We start from the raw sequence: 22982 nt of genomic DNA on the forward strand, positions 1-22982 counted from the left end.
TCTGTAATAACGGTGCATTCTGTAATAACGGTGCATTAACGATGCATTCTGTAATAACGGTGCATTAACGATGCATTCTGTAATAACGGTGCATTCAGTAATGACGGTGCATTAACGGTGCATTCTGTAATAACGGTGCATTAACGGTGCATTCTGTAATAACGGTGCATTCTGTAATAACGGTGCATTAACGATGCATTCTGTAATAACGGTGCATTAACGGGGCATTCTGTAATAACGGTGCATTCAGTAATGACGGTGCATTAACGGTGCATTCTGTAATAACGGTGCATTAACGATGCATTCTGTAATAACGGTGCATTCAGTAATAACGATGCATTCTGTAATAACGGTGCATTAACGATGCATTCTGTAATAACGGTGCATTCTGTAATAACGGTGCATTAACGATGCATTCTGTAATAACGGTGCATTCTGTAATAACGGTGCATTAACGGTGCATTCTGTAATAACGGTGCATTCTGTAATAACGGTGCATTCTGTAATAACGGTGCATTAACGGTGCATTCTGTAATAACGGTGCATTAACGGTGCATTCTGTAATAACGGTGCATTCTGTAATAACGGTGCATTCTGTAATGACGGTGCATTAACGGTGCATTCAGTAATAACGATGCATTCTGTAATAACGGTGCATTAACGGTGCATTCTGTAATAACGGTGCATTAACGATGCATTCTGTAATAACGATGCATTCTGTAATAACGGTGCATTAACGGTGCATTCTGTAATAACGGTGCATTAACGGTGCATTCTGTAATAACGGTGCATTAACGGTGCATTCTGTAATAACGGTGCATTAACGGTGCATTCTGTAATAACGGTGCATTCTGTAATAACGGTGCATTCAGTAATGACGGTGCATTAACGGTGCATTCAGTAATAACGATGCATTCTGTAATAACGGTGCATTAACGGTGCATTCTGTAATAACGGTGCATTAACGATGCATTCTGTAATAACGATGCATTCTGTAATAACGGTGCATTAACGGTGCATTCTGTAATAACGATGCATTCTGTAATAACGGTGCATTTACGGTGCATTCTGTAATAACGGTGCATTCTGTAATAACGGTGCATTAACGGTGCATTCTGTAATAACGGTGCATTCTGTAATAACGGTGCATTCTGTAATAACGATGCATTCTGTAATAACGGTGCATTTACGGTGCATTCTGTAATAACGGTGCATTCTGTAATAACGGTGCATTAACGGTGCATTCTGTAATAACGGTGCATTCTGTAATAACGGTGCATTCTGTAATAACGGTGCATTAACGATGCATTCTGTAATAACGGTGCATTCTGTAATAACGGTGCATTCTGTAATAACGGTGCATTAACGATGCATTCTGTAATAACGGTGCATTCTGTAATAACGGTGCATTCTGTAATAACGGTGCATTCTGTAATAACGGTGCATTTACGGTGCATTCTGTAATAACGGTGCATTAACGGTGCATTAACGGTGCATTAACGGTGCGTTCTGTAATAACGGTGCATTAACGGTGCATTAACGGTGCATTAACGGTGCATTAACGGTGCATTAACGGTGCATTTACGGTGCATTCTGTAATAACGGTGCATTAACGGTGCATTAACGGTGCATTAACGGTGCATTCTGTAATAACGGTGCATTAACGGTGCATTCTGTAATAACGGTGCATTCTGTAATAACGGTGCATTAACGGTGCATTTTGTAATAACGATGCATTCTGTAATAACGGTGCATTAACGGTGCATTCTGTAATAACGGTGCATTAACGGTGCATTCTGTAATAACGGTGCATTAACGATGCATTCTGTAATAACGGTGCATTCTGTAATAACGGTGCATTAACGGTGCATTCTGTAATAACGGTGCATTAACGGTGCATTCTGTAATAACGGTGCATTAACGGTGCATTCTGTAATAACGGTGCATTAACGGTGCATTCAGTAATAACGGTGCATTCTGTAATAACGGTGCATTCTGTAATAACGGTGCATTCTGTAATAACGGTGCATTCTGTAATAACGGTGCATTAACGGTGCATTCTGTAATAACGGTGCATTCTGTAATAACGGTGCATTTACGGTGCATTCTGTAATAACGGTGCATTAACGGTGCATTAACGGTGCATTAACGGTGCATTCTGTAATAACGGTGCATTAACGGTGCATTCTGTAATAACGGTGCATTCTGTAATAACGGTGCATTCTGTAATAACGGTGCATTAACGGTGCATTCTGTAATAACGATGCATTCAGTAATAACGGTGCATTAACGGTGCATTCAGTAATAACGGTGCATTAACGGTGCATTCAGTAATAACGGTGCATTAACGGTGCATTCAGTAATAACGGTGCATTAACGATGCATTCAGTAATAACGGTGCATTAACGGTGCATTCAGTAATAACGGTGCATTAACGGTGCATTCAGTAATAACGGTGCATTAACGGTGCATTCAGTAATAACGGTGCATTCTGTAATAACGGTGCATTAACGGTGCATTCTGTAATAACGGTGCATTAACGGTGCATTCAGTAATAACGGTGCATTAACGGTGCATTCTGTAATAACGGTGCATTAACGGTGCATTCAGTAATAACGGTGCATTAACGGTGCATTCTGTAATAACGGTGCATTAACGGGGCATTCAGTAATAACGGTGCATTAACGGTGCATTCTGTAATAACGGTGCATTAACGGTGCATTCAGTAATAACGGTGCATTCTGTAATAACGGTGCATTAACGGTGCATTCTGTAATAACGGTGCATTAACGATGCATTCTGTAATAACGGTGCATTAACGATGCATTCTGTAATAACGGTGCATTAACGGTGCATTCTGTAATAACGGTGCATTAACGGTGCATTCTGTAATAACGGTGCATTCTGTAATAACGGTGCATTAACGGTGCATTCTGTAATAACGGTGCATTAACGGTGCATTCTGTAATAACGGTGCATTAACGGTGCATTCAGTAATAACGGTGCATTAACGGTGCATTCTGTAATAACGGTGCATTAACGGTGCATTCTGTAATAACGGTGCATTAACGGTGCATTCTGTAATAACGGTGCATTAACGGTGCATTCAGTAATAACGGTGCATTAACGGTGCATTCAGTAATAACGGTGCATTCTGTAATAACGGTGCATTCTGTAATAACGGTGCATTCAGTAATAACGGTGCATTCTGTAATAACGGTGCATTCTGTAATAACGGTGCATTAACGATGCATTCTGTAATAACGGTGCATTAACGATGCATTCTGTAATAACGGTGCATTAACGGTGCATTCTGTAATAACGGTGCATTCTGTAATAACGGTGCATTAACGGTGCATTCTGTAATAACGGTGCATTCAGTAATGACGGTGCATTAACGGTGCATTCAGTAATAACGATGCATTCTGTAATAACGGTGCATTAACGGTGCATTCTGTAATAACGGTGCATTAACGGTGCATTCTGTAATAACGGTGCATTAACGGTGCATTCTGTAATAACGGTGCATTAACGGTGCATTCTGTAATAACGGTGCATTCTGTAATAACGGTGCATTCAGTAATGACGGTGCATTAACGGTGCATTCAGTAATAACGATGCATTCTGTAATAACGGTGCATTAACGGTGCATTCTGTAATAACGGTGCATTAACGATGCATTCTGTAATAACGATGCATTCTGTAATAACGGTGCATTAACGGTGCATTCTGTAATAACGGTGCATTCTGTAATAACGGTGCATTAACGATGCATTCTGTAATAACGGTGCATTCTGTAATAACGGTGCATTCTGTAATAACGGTGCATTAACGGTGCATTCTGTAATAACGGTGCATTCTGTAATAACGGTGCATTCTGTAATAACGGTGCATTCTGTAATAACGGTGCATTCTGTAATAACGGTGCATTTACGGTGCATTCTGTAATAACGGTGCATTAACGGTGCATTAACGGTGCATTAACGGTGCATTAACGGTGCATTCTGTAATAACGGTGCATTAACGGTGCATTAACGGTGCATTAACGGTGCATTAACGGTGCATTAACGGTGCATTTACGGTGCATTCTGTAATAACGGTGCATTAACGGTGCATTAACGGTGCATTAACGGTGCATTCTGTAATAACGGTGCATTAACGGTGCATTCTGTAATAACGGTGCATTCTGTAATAACGGTGCATTAACGGTGCATTTTGTAATAACGATGCATTCTGTAATAACGGTGCATTAACGGTGCATTCTGTAATAACGGTGCATTAACGGTGCATTCTGTAATAACGGTGCATTAACGATGCATTCTGTAATAACGGTGCATTCTGTAATAACGGTGCATTAACGGTGCATTCTGTAATAACGGTGCATTAACGGTGCATTCAGTAATAACGGTGCATTCTGTAATAACGGTGCATTCTGTAATAACGGTGCATTAACGGTGCATTCTGTAATAACGGTGCATTCAGTAATAACGGTGCATTCTGTAATAACGGTGCATTCTGTAATAACGGTGCATTCTGTAATAACGGTGCATTAACGGTGCATTCTGTAATAACGGTGCATTAACGGTGCATTCTGTAATAACGGTGCATTCTGTAATAACGGTGCATTAACGGTGCATTCTGTAATAACGGTGCATTCTGTAATAACGGTGCATTTACGGTGCATTCTGTAATAACGGTGCATTTACGGTGCATTCTGTAATAACGGTGCATTTACGGTGCATTCTGTAATAACGGTGCATTAACGGTGCATTAACGGTGCATTAACGGTGCATTCTGTAATAACGGTGCATTCTGTAATAACGGTGCATTAACGATGCATTCTGTAATAACGATGCATTAACGGGGCATTCTGTAATAACGGTGCATTAACGATGCATTCTGTAATAACGGTGCATTCTGTAATGACGGTGCATTAACGGTGCATTCAGTAATAACGATGCATTCTGTAATAACGGTGCATTAACGGTGCATTCTGTAATAACGGTGCATTAACGATGCATTCTGTAATAACGGTGCATTCTGTAATAACGGTGCATTAACGGTGCATTCAGTAATAACGGTGCATTCTGTAATAACGGTGCATTAACGGTGCATTCTGTAATAACGGTGCATTCTGTAATAACGGTGCATTCTGTAATAACGGTGCATTAACGGTGCATTCTGTAATAACGGTGCATTCTGTAATAACGGTGCATTCTGTAATAACGGTGCATTAACGGTGCATTCTGTAATAACGGTGCATTAACGGTGCATTCTGTAATAACGGTGCATTAACGGTGCATTCAGTAATAACGGTGCATTCTGTAATAACGGTGCATTAACGGTGCATTCTGTAATAACGGTGCATTAACGGTGCATTCAGTAATAACGGTGCATTAACGGTGCATTCAGTAATAACGGTGCATTAACGGTGCATTCAGTAATAACGGTGCATTAACGGTGCATTCTGTAATAACGGTGCATTTACGGTGCATTCTGTAATAACGGTGCATTAACGGTGCATTAACGGTGCATTAACGGTGCATTCTGTAATAACGGTGCATTAACGGTGCATTCTGTAATAACGGTGCATTCTGTAATAACGGTGCATTAACGATGCATTCTGTAATAACGGTGCATTCTGTAATAACGGTGCATTCTGTAATAACGGTGCATTAACGGTGCATTCTGTAATAACGGTGCATTCTGTAATAACGGTGCATTTACGGTGCATTCTGTAATAATGGTGCATTCAGTAATAACGGTGCATTCTGTAATAACGGTGCATTCTGTAATAACGGTGCATTCTGTAATAACGGTGCATTCTGTAATAACGGTGCATTCTGTAATAACGGTGCATTAACGGTGCATTCTGTAATAACGGTGCATTCTGTAATAACGGTGCATTTACGGTGCATTCTGTAATAACGGTGCATTAATGGTGCATTAACGGTGCATTAACGGTGCATTAACGGTGCATTCTGTAATAACGGTGCATTAACGATGCATTCTGTAATAACGGTGCATTAACGGGGCATTCTGTAATAACGGTGCATTAACGATGCATTCTGTAATAACGGTGCATTCTGTAATAACGGTGCATTAACGGTGCATTCTGTAATAACGGTGCATTAACGGTGCATTCTGTAATAACGGTGCATTAACGGTGCATTCTGTAATAACGGTGCATTAACGGTGCATTCAGTAATAACGGTGCATTCTGTAATAACGGTGCATTCTGTAATAACGGTGCATTAACGGTGCATTCTGTAATAACGGTGCATTCAGTAATAACGGTGCATTCTGTAATAACGGTGCATTCTGTAATAACGGTGCATTCTGTAATAACGGTGCATTAACGGTGCATTCTGTAATAACGGTGCATTAACGGTGCATTCTGTAATAACGGTGCATTCTGTAATAACGGTGCATTAACGGTGCATTCTGTAATAACGGTGCATTCTGTAATAACGGTGCATTTACGGTGCATTCTGTAATAACGGTGCATTTACGGTGCATTCTGTAATAACGGTGCATTTACGGTGCATTCTGTAATAACGGTGCATTAACGGTGCATTAACGGTGCATTAACGGTGCATTCTGTAATAACGGTGCATTCTGTAATAACGGTGCATTAACGATGCATTCTGTAATAACGATGCATTAACGGGGCATTCTGTAATAACGGTGCATTAACGATGCATTCTGTAATAACGGTGCATTCTGTAATGACGGTGCATTAACGGTGCATTCAGTAATAACGATGCATTCTGTAATAACGGTGCATTAACGGTGCATTCTGTAATAACGGTGCATTAACGATGCATTCTGTAATAACGGTGCATTCTGTAATAACGGTGCATTAACGGTGCATTCAGTAATAACGGTGCATTCTGTAATAACGGTGCATTAACGGTGCATTCTGTAATAACGGTGCATTCTGTAATAACGGTGCATTCTGTAATAACGGTGCATTAACGGTGCATTCTGTAATAACGGTGCATTCTGTAATAACGGTGCATTCTGTAATAACGGTGCATTAACGGTGCATTCTGTAATAACGGTGCATTAACGGTGCATTCTGTAATAACGGTGCATTAACGGTGCATTCAGTAATAACGGTGCATTCTGTAATAACGGTGCATTAACGGTGCATTCTGTAATAACGGTGCATTAACGGTGCATTCAGTAATAACGGTGCATTAACGGTGCATTCAGTAATAACGGTGCATTAACGGTGCATTCAGTAATAACGGTGCATTAACGGTGCATTCAGTAATAACGGTGCATTCTGTAATAACGGTGCATTAACGGTGCATTAACGGTGCATTAACGGTGCATTCTGTAATAACGGTGCATTAACGGTGCATTCTGTAATAACGGTGCATTCTGTAATAACGGTGCATTAACGATGCATTCTGTAATAACGGTGCATTCTGTAATAACGGTGCATTCTGTAATAACGGTGCATTAACGGTGCATTCTGTAATAACGGTGCATTCTGTAATAACGGTGCATTCTGTAATAACGGTGCATTAACGGTGCATTCTGTAATAACGGTGCATTCTGTAATAACGGTGCATTTACGGTGCATTCTGTAATAACGGTGCATTAACGGTGCATTAACGGTGCATTAACGGTGCATTCTGTAATAACGGTGCATTAACGATGCATTCTGTAATAACGGTGCATTCTGTAATAACGGTGCATTCTGTAATAACGGTGCATTCTGTAATAACGGTGCATTCTGTAATAACGGTGCATTCTGTAATAACGGTGCATTTACGGTGCATTCTGTAATAATGGTGCATTCAGTAATAACGGTGCATTCTGTAATAACGGTGCATTCTGTAATAACGGTGCATTCTGTAATAACGGTGCATTCTGTAATAACGGTGCATTCTGTAATAACGGTGCATTAACGGTGCATTCTGTAATAACGGTGCATTCTGTAATAACGGTGCATTTACGGTGCATTCTGTAATAACGGTGCATTAATGGTGCATTAACGGTGCATTAACGGTGCATTAACGGTGCATTCTGTAATAACGGTGCATTAACGATGCATTCTGTAATAACGGTGCATTAACGGGGCATTCTGTAATAACGGTGCATTCAGTAATGACGGTGCATTAACGGTGCATTCAGTAATGACGGTGCATTAACGGTGCATTCTGTAATAACGGTGCATTAACGATGCATTCTGTAATAACGGTGCATTAACGGTGCATTCTGTAATAACGGTGCATTCTGTAATAACGGTGCATTAACGATGCATTCTGTAATAACAGTGCATTAACGGGGCATTCTGTAATAACGGTGCATTCAGTAATGACGGTGCATTAACGGTGCATTCTGTAATAACGGTGCATTAACGATGCATTCTGTAATAACGGTGCATTCAGTAATAACGATGCATTCTGTAATAACGGTGCATTAACGATGCATTCTGTAATAACGGTGCATTCTGTAATAACGGTGCATTAACGATGCATTCTGTAATAACGGTGCATTCTGTAATAACGGTGCATTAACGGTGCATTCTGTAATAACGGTGCATTCTGTAATAACGGTGCATTAACGGTGCATTCTGTAATAACGGTGCATTCTGTAATAACGGTGCATTCTGTAATAACGGTGCATTAACGGTGCATTCTGTAATAACGGTGCATTAACGGTGCATTCTGTAATAACGGTGCATTCTGTAATAACGGTGCATTCTGTAATAACGGTGCATTCAGTAATGACGGTGCATTAACGGTGCATTCAGTAATAACGATGCATTCTGTAATAACGGTGCATTAACGGTGCATTCTGTAATAACGGTGCATTAACGATGCATTCTGTAATAACGGTGCATTCTGTAATAACGATGCATTCTGTAATAACGGTGCATTAACGGTGCATTCTGTAATAACGGTGCATTCTGTAATAACGGTGCATTAACGATGCATTCTGTAATAACGGTGCATTCTGTAATAACGGTGCATTCTGTAATAACGGTGCATTAACGGTGCATTCTGTAATAACGGTGCATTCTGTAATAACGGTGCATTCTGTAATAACGGTGCATTCTGTAATAACGGTGCATTCTGTAATAACGGTGCATTCTGTAATAACGGTGCATTAACGATGCATTCTGTAATAACGGTGCATTCTGTAATAACGGTGCATTCTGTAATAACGGTGCATTTACGGTGCATTCTGTAATAACGGTGCATTAACGGTGCATTAACGGTGCATTAACGGTGCATTAACGGTGCATTCTGTAATAACGGTGCATTAACGGTGCATTAACGGTGCATTAACGGTGCATTCTGTAATAACGGTGCATTAACGGTGCATTCTGTAATAACGGTGCATTCTGTAATAACGGTGCATTAACGGTGCATTTTGTAATAACGATGCATTCTGTAATAACGGTGCATTAACGGTGCATTCTGTAATAACGGTGCATTCTGTAATAACGGTGCATTCTGTAATAACGGTGCATTCTGTAATAACGGTGCATTAACGGTGCATTCTGTAATAACGGTGCATTAACGATGCATTCTGTAATAACGGTGCATTCTGTAATAACGGTGCATTAACGGTGCATTCTGTAATAACGGTGCATTAACGGTGCATTCTGTAATAACGGTGCATTAACGGTGCATTCTGTAATAACGGTGCATTAACGGTGCATTCAGTAATAACGGTGCATTCTGTAATAACGGTGCATTCTGTAATAACGGTGCATTCTGTAATAACGGTGCATTAACGGTGCATTCTGTAATAACGGTGCATTAACGATGCATTCTGTAATAACGGTGCATTAACGGGGCATTCTGTAATAACGGTGCATTAACGGTGCATTCTGTAATAACGGTGCATTCTGTAATAACGGTGCATTCTGTAATAACGGTGCATTCTGTAATAACGGTGCATTAACGGTGCATTCTGTAATAACGGTGCATTCTGTAATAACGGTGCATTCTGTAATAACGGTGCATTCTGTAATAACGGTGCATTCAGTAATAACGGTGCATTCTGTAATAACGGTGCATTTACGGTGCATTCTGTAATAACGGTGCATTCAGTAATAACGGTGCATTCTGTAATAACGGTGCATTCTGTAATAACGGTGCATTTACGGTGCATTCTGTAATAACGGTGCATTTACGGTGCATTCTGTAATAACGGTGCATTTACGGTGCATTCTGTAATAACGGTGCATTAACGGTGCATTAACGGTGCATTAACGGTGCATTCTGTAATAACGGTGCATTCTGTAATAACGGTGCATTAACGATGCATTCTGTAATAACGATGCATTAACGGGGCATTCTGTAATAACGGTGCATTAACGATGCATTCTGTAATAACGGTGCATTCTGTAATGACGGTGCATTAACGGTGCATTCAGTAATAACGATGCATTCTGTAATAACGGTGCATTAACGGTGCATTCTGTAATAACGGTGCATTAACGATGCATTCTGTAATAACGGTGCATTCTGTAATAACGGTGCATTAACGGTGCATTCAGTAATAACGGTGCATTCTGTAATAACGGTGCATTAACGGTGCATTCTGTAATAACGGTGCATTCTGTAATAACGGTGCATTCTGTAATAACGGTGCATTAACGGTGCATTCTGTAATAACGGTGCATTCTGTAATAACGGTGCATTCTGTAATAACGGTGCATTAACGGTGCATTCTGTAATAACGGTGCATTAACGGTGCATTCTGTAATAACGGTGCATTAACGGTGCATTCAGTAATAACGGTGCATTCTGTAATAACGGTGCATTAACGGTGCATTCTGTAATAACGGTGCATTAACGGTGCATTCAGTAATAACGGTGCATTAACGGTGCATTCAGTAATAACGGTGCATTAACGGTGCATTCAGTAATAACGGTGCATTAACGGTGCATTCAGTAATAACGGTGCATTCTGTAATAACGGTGCATTTACGGTGCATTCTGTAATAACGGTGCATTAACGGTGCATTAACGGTGCATTAACGGTGCATTCTGTAATAACGGTGCATTAACGGTGCATTCTGTAATAACGGTGCATTCTGTAATAACGGTGCATTAACGATGCATTCTGTAATAACGGTGCATTCTGTAATAACGGTGCATTCTGTAATAACGGTGCATTAACGGTGCATTCTGTAATAACGGTGCATTCTGTAATAACGGTGCATTTACGGTGCATTCTGTAATAACGGTGCATTAACGGTGCATTAACGGTGCATTAACGGTGCATTCTGTAATAACGGTGCATTAACGATGCATTCTGTAATAACGGTGCATTCTGTAATAACGGTGCATTCTGTAATAACGGTGCATTCTGTAATAACGGTGCATTCTGTAATAACGGTGCATTCTGTAATAACGGTGCATTTACGGTGCATTCTGTAATAATGGTGCATTCAGTAATAACGGTGCATTCTGTAATAACGGTGCATTCTGTAATAACGGTGCATTCTGTAATAACGGTGCATTCTGTAATAACGGTGCATTCTGTAATAACGGTGCATTAACGGTGCATTCTGTAATAACGGTGCATTCTGTAATAACGGTGCATTTACGGTGCATTCTGTAATAACGGTGCATTAATGGTGCATTAACGGTGCATTAACGGTGCATTAACGGTGCATTCTGTAATAACGGTGCATTAACGATGCATTCTGTAATAACGGTGCATTAACGGGGCATTCTGTAATAACGGTGCATTCAGTAATGACGGTGCATTAACGGTGCATTCAGTAATGACGGTGCATTAACGGTGCATTCTGTAATAACGGTGCATTAACGATGCATTCTGTAATAACGGTGCATTAACGGTGCATTCTGTAATAACGGTGCATTCTGTAATAACGGTGCATTAACGATGCATTCTGTAATAACAGTGCATTAACGGGGCATTCTGTAATAACGGTGCATTCAGTAATGACGGTGCATTAACGGTGCATTCTGTAATAACGGTGCATTAACGATGCATTCTGTAATAACGGTGCATTCAGTAATAACGATGCATTCTGTAATAACGGTGCATTAACGATGCATTCTGTAATAACGGTGCATTCTGTAATAACGGTGCATTAACGATGCATTCTGTAATAACGGTGCATTCTGTAATAACGGTGCATTAACGGTGCATTCTGTAATAACGGTGCATTCTGTAATAACGGTGCATTAACGGTGCATTCTGTAATAACGGTGCATTCTGTAATAACGGTGCATTCTGTAATAACGGTGCATTAACGGTGCATTCTGTAATAACGGTGCATTAACGGTGCATTCTGTAATAACGGTGCATTCTGTAATAACGGTGCATTCTGTAATAACGGTGCATTCAGTAATGACGGTGCATTAACGGTGCATTCAGTAATAACGATGCATTCTGTAATAACGGTGCATTAACGGTGCATTCTGTAATAACGGTGCATTAACGATGCATTCTGTAATAACGGTGCATTCTGTAATAACGATGCATTCTGTAATAACGGTGCATTAACGGTGCATTCTGTAATAACGGTGCATTCTGTAATAACGGTGCATTAACGATGCATTCTGTAATAACGGTGCATTCTGTAATAACGGTGCATTCTGTAATAACGGTGCATTAACGGTGCATTCTGTAATAACGGTGCATTCTGTAATAACGGTGCATTCTGTAATAACGGTGCATTCTGTAATAACGGTGCATTAACGATGCATTCTGTAATAACGGTGCATTCTGTAATAACGGTGCATTCTGTAATAACGGTGCATTTACGGTGCATTCTGTAATAACGGTGCATTAACGGTGCATTAACGGTGCATTAACGGTGCATTAACGGTGCATTCTGTAATAACGGTGCATTAACGGTGCATTAACGGTGCATTCTGTAATAACGGTGCATTAACGGTGCATTCTGTAATAACGGTGCATTCTGTAATAACGGTGCATTAACGGTGCATTTTGTAATAACGATGCATTCTGTAATAACGGTGCATTAACGGTGCATTCTGTAATAACGGTGCATTCTGTAATAACGGTGCATTCTGTAATAACGGTGCATTCTGTAATAACGGTGCATTAACGGTGCATTCTGTAATAACGGTGCATTAACGATGCATTCTGTAATAACGGTGCATTCTGTAATAACGGTGCATTAACGGTGCATTCTGTAATAACGGTGCATTAACGGTGCATTCTGTAATAACGGTGCATTAACGGTGCATTCTGTAATAACGGTGCATTAACGGTGCATTCAGTAATAACGGTGCATTCTGTAATAACGGTGCATTCTGTAATAACGGTGCATTCTGTAATAACGGTGCATTAACGGTGCATTCTGTAATAACGGTGCATTAACGATGCATTCTGTAATAACGGTGCATTAACGGGGCATTCTGTAATAACGGTGCATTAACGGTGCATTCTGTAATAACGGTGCATTCTGTAATAACGGTGCATTCTGTAATAACGGTGCATTCTGTAATAACGGTGCATTAACGGTGCATTCTGTAATAACGGTGCATTCTGTAATAACGGTGCATTCTGTAATAACGGTGCATTCTGTAATAACGGTGCATTCAGTAATAACGGTGCATTCTGTAATAACGGTGCATTTACGGTGCATTCTGTAATAACGGTGCATTCAGTAATAACGGTGCATTCTGTAATAACGGTGCATTCTGTAATAACGGTGCATTCTGTAATAACGGTGCATTCTGTAATAACGGTGCATTAACGGTGCATTCTGTAATAACGGTGCATTCTGTAATAACGGTGCATTTACGGTGCATTCTGTAATAACGGTGCATTAACGGTGCATTAACGGTGCATTCTGTAATAACGGTGCATTAACGGTGCATTCTGTAATAACGGTGCATTCTGTAATAACGGTGCATTAACGATGCATTCTGTAATAACGGTGCATTAACGGGGCATTCTGTAATAACGGTGCATTAACGGTGCATTCTGTAATAACGGTGCATTCTGTAATAACGGTGCATTCTGTAATAGCGGTGCATTCTGTAATAACGGTGCATTAACGGTGCATTCTGTAATAACGGTGCATTCAGTAATAACGGTGCATTCTGTAATAACGGTGCATTCTGTAATAACGGTGCATTCTGTAATAACGGTGCATTAACGGTGCATTCTGTAATAACGGTGCATTAACGGTGCATTCTGTAATAACGGTGCATTCTGTAATAACGGTGCATTAACGGTGCATTCTGTAATAACGGTGCATTCTGTAATAACGGTGCATTTACGGTGCATTCTGTAATAACGGTGCATTAACGGTGCATTAACGGTGCATTCTGTAATAACGGTGCATTCTGTAATAACGGTGCATTAACGATGCATTCTGTAATAACGGTGCATTAACGGGGCATTCTGTAATAACGGTGCATTAACGATGCATTCTGTAATAACGGTGCATTCTGTAATGACGGTGCATTAACGGTGCATTCAGTAATAACGATGCATTCTGTAATAACGGTGCATTAACGGTGCATTCTGTAATAACGGTGCATTAACGATGCATTCTGTAATAACGGTGCATTCTGTAATAACGGTGCATTAACGGTGCATTCAGTAATAACGGTGCATTCTGTAATAACGGTGCATTAACGGTGCATTCTGTAATAACGGTGCATTCTGTAATAACGGTGCATTAACGGTGCATTCTGTAATAACGATGCATTCTGTAATAACGGTGCATTAACGGTGCATTCTGTAATAACGGTGCATTAACGGTGCATTCTGTAATAACGGTGCATTAACGGTGCATTCAGTAATAACGGTGCATTCTGTAATAACGGTGCATTAACGGTGCATTCTGTAATAACGGTGCATTAACGGTGCATTCTGTAATAACGGTGCATTAACGGTGCATTCAGTAATAACGGTGCATTAACGGTGCATTCAGTAATAACGGTGCATGAACGGTGCATTCAGTAATAACGGTGCATTAACGGTGCATTCAGTAATAACGGTGCATTCTGTAATAACGGTGCATTTACGGTGCATTCTGTAATAACGGTGCATTAACGGTGCATTAACGGTGCATTAACGGTGCATTCTGTAATAACGGTGCATTAACGGTGCATTCTGTAATAACGGTGCATTCTGTAATAACGGTGCATTAACGATGCATTCTGTAATAACGGTGCATTCTGTAATAACGGTGCATTAACGGTGCATTCTGTAATAACGGTGCATTCTGTAATAACGGTGCATTTACGGTGCATTCTGTAATAACGGTGCATTAACGGTGCATTAACGGTGCATTAACGGTGCATTCTGTAATAACGGTGCATTAACGGTGCATTCTGTAATAACGGTGCATTCTGTAATAACGGTGCATTAACGATGCATTCTGTAATAACGGTGCATTAACGGGGCATTCTGTAATAACGGTGCATTCTGTAATAACGGTGCATTCTGTAATAACGGTGCATTCTGTAATAACGGTGCATTCTGTAATAACGGTGCATTAACGGTGCATTCTGTAATAACGGTGCATTCTGTAATAACGGTGCATTCTGTAATAACGGTGCATTCTGTAATAACGGTGCATTAACGGTGCATTCTGTAATAACGGTGCATTCTGTAATAACGGTGCATTCTGTAATAACGGTGCATTCTGTAATAACGGTGCATTCTGTAATAACGGTGCATTCTGTAATAACGGTGCATTCTGTAATAACGGTGCATTAACGGTGCATTCTGTAATAACGGTGCATTCTGTAATAACGGTGCATTTACGGTGCATTCTGTAATAACGGTGCATTAATGGTGCATTAACGGTGCATTAACGGTGCATTAACGGTGCATTCTGTAATAACGGTGCATTCTGTAATAACGGTGCATTAACGATGCATTCTGTAATAACGGTGCATTAACGATGCATTCTGTAATAACGGTGCATTCAGTAATGACGGTGCATTAACGGTGCATTCAGTAATGACGGTGCATTAACGGTGCATTCTGTAATAACGGTGCATTAACGGTGCATTCTGTAATAACGGTGCATTCTGTAATAACGGTGCATTAACGATGCATTCTGTAATAACAGTGCATTAACGGTGCATTCTGTAATAACGGTGCATTCAGTAATAACGATGCATTCTGTAATAACGGGGCATTCTGTAATAACGGTGCATTCAGTAATGACGGTGCATTAACGGTGCATTCTGTAATAACGGTGCATTAACGATGCATTCTGTAATAACGGTGCATTCAGTAATAACGATGCATTCTGTAATAACGGTGCATTAACGATGCATTCTGTAATAACGGTGCATTCTGTAATAACGGTGCATTAACGATGCATTCTGTAATAACGGTGCATTCTGTAATAACGGTGCATTAACGGTGCATTCTGTAATAACGGTGCATTCTGTAATAACGGTGCATTCTGTAATAACGGTGCATTAACGGTGCATTCTGTAATAACGGTGCATTAACGGTGCATTCTGTAATAACGGTGCATTCTGTAATAACGGTGCATTCTGTAATGACGGTGCATTAACGGTGCATTCAGTAATAACGATGCATTCTGTAATAACGGTGCATTAACGGTGCATTCTGTAATAACGGTGCATTAACGATGCATTCTGTAATAACGATGCATTCTGTAATAACGGTGCATTAACGGTGCATTCTGTAATAACGGTGCATTAACGGTGCATTCTGTAATAACGGTGCATTAACGGTGCATTCTGTAATAACGGTGCATTAACGGTGCATTCTGTAATAACGGTGCATTCTGTAATAACGGTGCATTCAGTAATGACGGTGCATTAACGGTGCATTCAGTAATAACGATGCATTCTGTAATAACGGTGCATTAACGGTGCATTCTGTAATAACGGTGCATTAACGATGCATTCTGTAATAACGATGCATTCTGTAATAACGGTGCATTAACGGTGCATTCTGTAATAACGATGCATTCTGTAATAACGGTGCATTTACGGTGCATTCTGTAATAACGGTGCATTCTGTAATAACGGTGCATTAACGGTGCATTCTGTAATAACGGTGCATTCTGTAATAACGGTGCATTCTGTAATAACGATGCATTCTGTAATAACGGTGCATTTACGGTGCATTCTGTAATAACGGTGCATTAACGGTGCATTCTGTAATAACGGTGCATTAACGGTGCATTCTGTAATAACGGTGCATTCTGTAATAACGGTGCATTCTGTAATAACGGTGCATTCTGTAATAACGGTGCATTCTGTAATAACGGTGCATTAACGATGCATTCTGTAATAACGGTGCATTCTGTAATAACGGTGCATTCTGTAATAACGGTGCATTCTGTAATAACGGTGCATTAACGATGCATTCTGTAATAACGGTGCATTCTGTAATAACGGTGCATTCTGTAATAACGGTGCATTCTGTAATAACGGTGCATTTACGGTGCATTCTGTAATAACGGTGCATTAACGGTGCATTAACGGTGCATTAACGGTGCATTAACGGTGCGTTCTGTAATAACGGTGCATTAACGGTGCATTAACGGTGCATTAACGGTGCATTAACGGTGCATTAACGGTGCATTTACGGTGCATTCTGTAATAACGGTGCATTAACGGTGCATTAACGGTGCATTAACGGTGCATTCTGTAATAACGGTGCATTAACGGTGCATTCTGTAATAACGGTGCATTCTGTAATAACGGTGCATTAACGGTGCATTTTGTAATAACGATGCATTCTGTAATAACGGTGCATTAACGGTGCATTCTGTAATAACGGTGCATTAACGGTGCATTCTGTAATAACGGTGCATTAACGATGCATTCTGTAATAACGGTGCATTCTGTAATAACGGTGCATTAACGGTGCATTCTGTAATAACGGTGCATTAACGGTGCATTCTGTAATAACGGTGCATTAACGGTGCATTCTGTAATAACGGTGCATTAACGGTGCATTCAGTAATAACGGTGCATTCTGTAATAACGGTGCATTCTGTAATAACGGTGCATTCTGTAATAACGGTGCATTAACGGTGCATTCTGTAATAACGGTGCATTCTGTAATAACGGTGCATTTACGGTGCATTCTGTAATAACGGTGCATTAACGGTGCATTAACGGTGCATTAACGGTGCATTCTGTAATAACGGTGCATTAACGGTGCATTCTGTAATAACGGTGCATTCTGTAATAACGGTGCATTCTGTAATAACGGTGCATTAACGGTGCATTCTGTAATAACGATGCATTCAGTAATAACGGTGCATTAACGGTGCATTCAGTAATAACGGTGCATTAACGGTGCATTCAGTAATAACGGTGCATTAACGGTGCATTCAGTAATAACGGTGCATTAACGATGCATTCAGTAATAACGGTGCATTAACGGTGCATTCAGTAATAACGGTGCATTAACGGTGCATTCAGTAATAACGGTGCATTAACGGTGCATTCAGTAATAACGGTGCATTCTGTAATAACGGTGCATTAACGGTGCATTCTGTAATAACGGTGCATTAACGGTGCATTCAGTAATAACGGTGCATTAACGGTGCATTCTGTAATAACGGTGCATTAACGGTGCATTCAGTAATAACGGTGCATTAACGGTGCATTCTGTAATAACGGTGCATTAACGGGGCATTCAGTAATAACGGTGCATTAACGGTGCATTCTGTAATAACGGTGCATTAACGGTGCATTCAGTAATAACGGTGCATTCTGTAATAACGGTGCATTAACGGTGCATTCTGTAATAACGGTGCATTAACGATGCATTCTGTAATAACGGTGCATTAACGATGCATTCTGTAATAACGGTGCATTAACGGTGCATTCTGTAATAACGGTGCATTAACGGTGCATTCTGTAATAACGGTGCATTCAGTAATGACGGTGCATTAACGGTGCATTCAGTAATAACGGTGCATTCTGTAATAACGGTGCATTCTGTAATAACGGTGCATTAACGGTGCATTCTGTAATAATGGTGCATTCTGTAATAACGGTGCATTCTGTAATAACGGTGCATTAACGGTGCATTCTGTAATAACGGTGCATTAACGGTGCATTCTGTAATAACGGTGCATTAACGGTGCATTCAGTAATAACGGTGCATTAACGGTGCATTCAGTAATAACGGTGCATTCTGTAATAACGGTGCATTCTGTAATAACGGTGCATTCAGTAATAACGGTGCATTCTGTAATAACGGTGCATTCTGTAATAACGGTGCATTAACGATGCATTCTGTAATAACGGTGCATTAACGATGCATTCTGTAATAACGGTGCATTAACGGTGCATTCTGTAATAACGGTGCATTCTGTAATAACGGTGCATTAACGGTGCATTCTGTAATAACGGTGCATTCAGTAATGACGGTGCATTAACGGTGCATTCAGTAATAACGATGCATTCTGTAATAACGGTGCATTAACGGTGCATTCTGTAATAACGGTGCATTAACGGTGCATTCTGTAATAACGGTGCATTAACGGTGCATTCTGTAATAACGGTGCATTAACGGTGCATTCTGTAATAACGGTGCATTCTGTAATAACGGTGCATTCAGTAATGACGGTGCATTAACGGTGCATTCAGTAATAACGATGCATTCTGTAATAACGGTGCATTAACGGTGCATTCTGTAATAACGGTGCATTAACGATGCATTCTGTAATAACGATGCATTCTGTAATAACGGTGCATTAACGGTGCATTCTGTAATAACGGTGCATTCTGTAATAACGGTGCATTAACGATGCATTCTGTAATAACGGTGCATTCTGTAATAACGGTGCATTCTGTAATAACGGTGCATTAACGGTGCATTCTGTAATAACGGTGCATTCTGTAATAACGGTGCATTCTGTAATAACGGTGCATTCTGTAATAACGGTGCATTCTGTAATAACGGTGCATTCTGTAATAACGGTGCATTCTGTAATAACGGTGCATTAACGATGCATTCTGTAATAACGGTGCATTCTGTAATAACGGTGCATTCTGTAATAACGGTGCATTCTGTAATAACGGTGCATTTACGGTGCATTCTGTAATAACGGTGCATTAACGGTGCATTAACGGTGCATTAACGGTGCATTAACGGTGCATTAACGGTGCATTCTGTAATAACGGTGCATTAACGGTGCATTAACGGTGCATTAACGGTGCATTAACGGTGCATTAACGGTGCATTTACGGTGCATTCTGTAATAACGGTGCATTAACGGTGCATTAACGGTGCATTAACGGTGCATTCTGTAATAACGGTGCATTAACGGTGCATTCTGTAATAACGGTGCATTCTGTAATAACGGTGCATTAACGGTGCATTTTGTAATAACGATGCATTCTGTAATAACGGTGCATTAACGGTGCATTCTGTAATAACGGTGCATTAACGGTGCATTCTGTAATAACGGTGCATTAACGATGCATTCTGTAATAACGGTGCATTCTGTAATAACGGTGCATTAACGGTGCATTCTGTAATAACGGTGCATTAACGGTGCATTCTGTAATAACGGTGCATTAACGGTGCATTCTGTAATAACGGTGCATTAACGGTGCATTCAGTAATAACGGTGCATTCTGTAATAACGGTGCATTCTGTAATAACGGTGCATTCTGTAATAACGGTGCATTAACGGTGCATTCTGTAATAACGGTGCATTCTGTAATAACGGTGCATTAACGGTGCATTAACGGTGCATTAACGGTGCATTCTGTAATAACGGTGCATTAACGGTGCATTCTGTAATAACGGTGCATTCTGTAATAACGGTGCATTCTGTAATAACGGTGCATTAACGGTGCATTCTGTAATAACGATGCATTCAGTAATAACGGTGCATTAACGGTGCATTCAGTAATAACGGTGCATTAACGGTGCATTCAGTAATAACGGTGCATTAACGGTGCATTCAGTAATAACGGTGCATTCTGTAATAACGGTGCATTAACGGTGCATTCTGTAATAACGGTGCATTAACGGTGCATTCAGTAATAACGGTGCATTAACGGTGCATTCTGTAATAACGGTGCATTAACGGTGCATTCAGTAATAACGGTGCATTAACGGTGCATTCTGTAATAACGGTGCATTAACGGTGCATTCAGTAATAACGGTGCATTCTGTAATAACGGTGCATTAACGGTGCATTCTGTAATAACGGTGCATTAATGGTGCATTCTGTAATAACGGTGCATTAACGGTGCATTCAGTAATAACGGTGCATTAACGGTGCATTCAGTAATAACGGTGCATTCTGTAATAACGGTGCATTCTGTAATAACGGTGCATTCAGTAATAACGGTGCATTCTGTAATAACGGTGCATTCTGTAATAACGGTGCATTAACGATGCATTCTGTAATAACGGTGCATTCTGTAATAACGGTGCATTAACGATGCATTCTGTAATAACGGTGCATTAACGGTGCATTCTGTAATAACGGTGCATTAACGGTGCATTCTGTAATAACGGTGCATTCAGTAATGACGGTGCATTAACGGTGCATTCAGTAATAACGGTGCATTCTGTAATAACGGTGCATTCTGTAATAACGGTGCATTAACGGTGCATTCTGTAATAACGGTGCATTCTGTAATAACGGTGCATTCTGTAATAACGGTGCATTAACGGTGCATTCTGTAATAACGGTGCATTAACGGTGCATTCTGTAATAACGGTGCATTAACGGTGCATTCAGTAATAACGGTGCATTAACGGTGCATTCTGTAATAACGGTGCATTAACGGTGCATTCAGTAATAACGGTGCATTAACGGTGCATTCAGTAATAACGGTGCATTCTGTAATAACGGTGCATTCTGTAATAACGGTGCATTCAGTAATAACGGTGCATTCTGTAATAACGGTGCATTCTGTAATAACGGTGCATTAACGATGCATTCTGTAATAACGGTGCATTAACGATGCATTCTGTAATAACGGTGCATTAACGGTGCATTCTGTAATAACGGTGCATTCTGTAATAACGGTGCATTAACGGTGCATTCTGTAATAACGGTGCATTCAGTAATGACGGTGCATTAACGGTGCATTCAGTAATAACGGTGCATTCTGTAATAACGGTGCATTCTGTAATAACGGTGCATTAACGGTGCATTCTGTAATAACGGTGCATTCTGTAATAACGGTGCATTCAGTAATGACGGTGCATTAACGGTGCATTCAGTAATAACGGTGCATTCTGTAATAACGGTGCATTAACGGTGCATTCTGTAATAACGGTGCATTAACGGTGCATTCTGTAATAACGGTGCATTCTGTAATAACGGTGCATTCAGTAATGACGGTGCATTAACGGTGCATTCAGTAATAACGGTGCATTCTGTAATAACGGTGCATTAACGGTGCATTCTGTAATAACGGTGCATTAACGATGCATTCTGTAATAACGGTGCATTAACGGTGCATTCTGTAATAACGGTGTAATAACGACACAGGTACAAACAAACGATTACATGGAAAGTGGGGTGGACCTTCAAGGACCTGGGAAGACGTAGACGCACAGAAACAGAAACAGGGTTCATGACTTTAGAAATGGGGACAGGACCCACAAACCTTGGAGCTAATTTCCTGGAGTGCACATGCAGGGGAAAGTCCTTCGTGGCCAGCCAAACCCTTTGGCCAGGCCTATAGGGGGGCGCTGGTCGCCTGTGTTTGTCTGCCGCCGCTTTCATGTGGTCCGAGCCCCAAACCGGGCGACAGCGTCTGACCACGGCGTGAGCTGAGGGGACTGTGACCTCCTTCTCATTGTCGGGGAACAGAGGCGGCTGGTAGCCATAGGCACACTGGAAGGGCAAGAGGCCGGTGGCCGCTGAGAGAAGGGTGTTGTGGGCGTACAACACCCAGGTGAGGTGGTCACTCCAGGTGGCCTGGTTCTGGGAGACGAGGCACCGCAGGCGCGTCTCCAGCTCCGGGTTAAGGCGTTCGGTCTGACCATTAGACTACGGGTGG

The 22982-nt window shown here is 40.7% G+C and overlaps 1 protein-coding gene across 1 annotated transcript in view; it reads left to right on the plus strand.

The window, feature by feature from the left end:
- The window catches only part of LOC133440785 (transmembrane protein 116-like), a 46703-nt gene that overhangs the window by 12939 nt on the left and 10782 nt on the right, over positions 1–22982 (plus strand). The gene's annotated exons all lie outside the window — the stretch shown is intronic.

Source organism: Cololabis saira, chromosome 3, assembly GCF_033807715.1.
Source record: "Cololabis saira isolate AMF1-May2022 chromosome 3, fColSai1.1, whole genome shotgun sequence".
NCBI classification, from domain to species: Eukaryota; Metazoa; Chordata; class Actinopteri; order Beloniformes; family Belonidae; genus Cololabis; species Cololabis saira.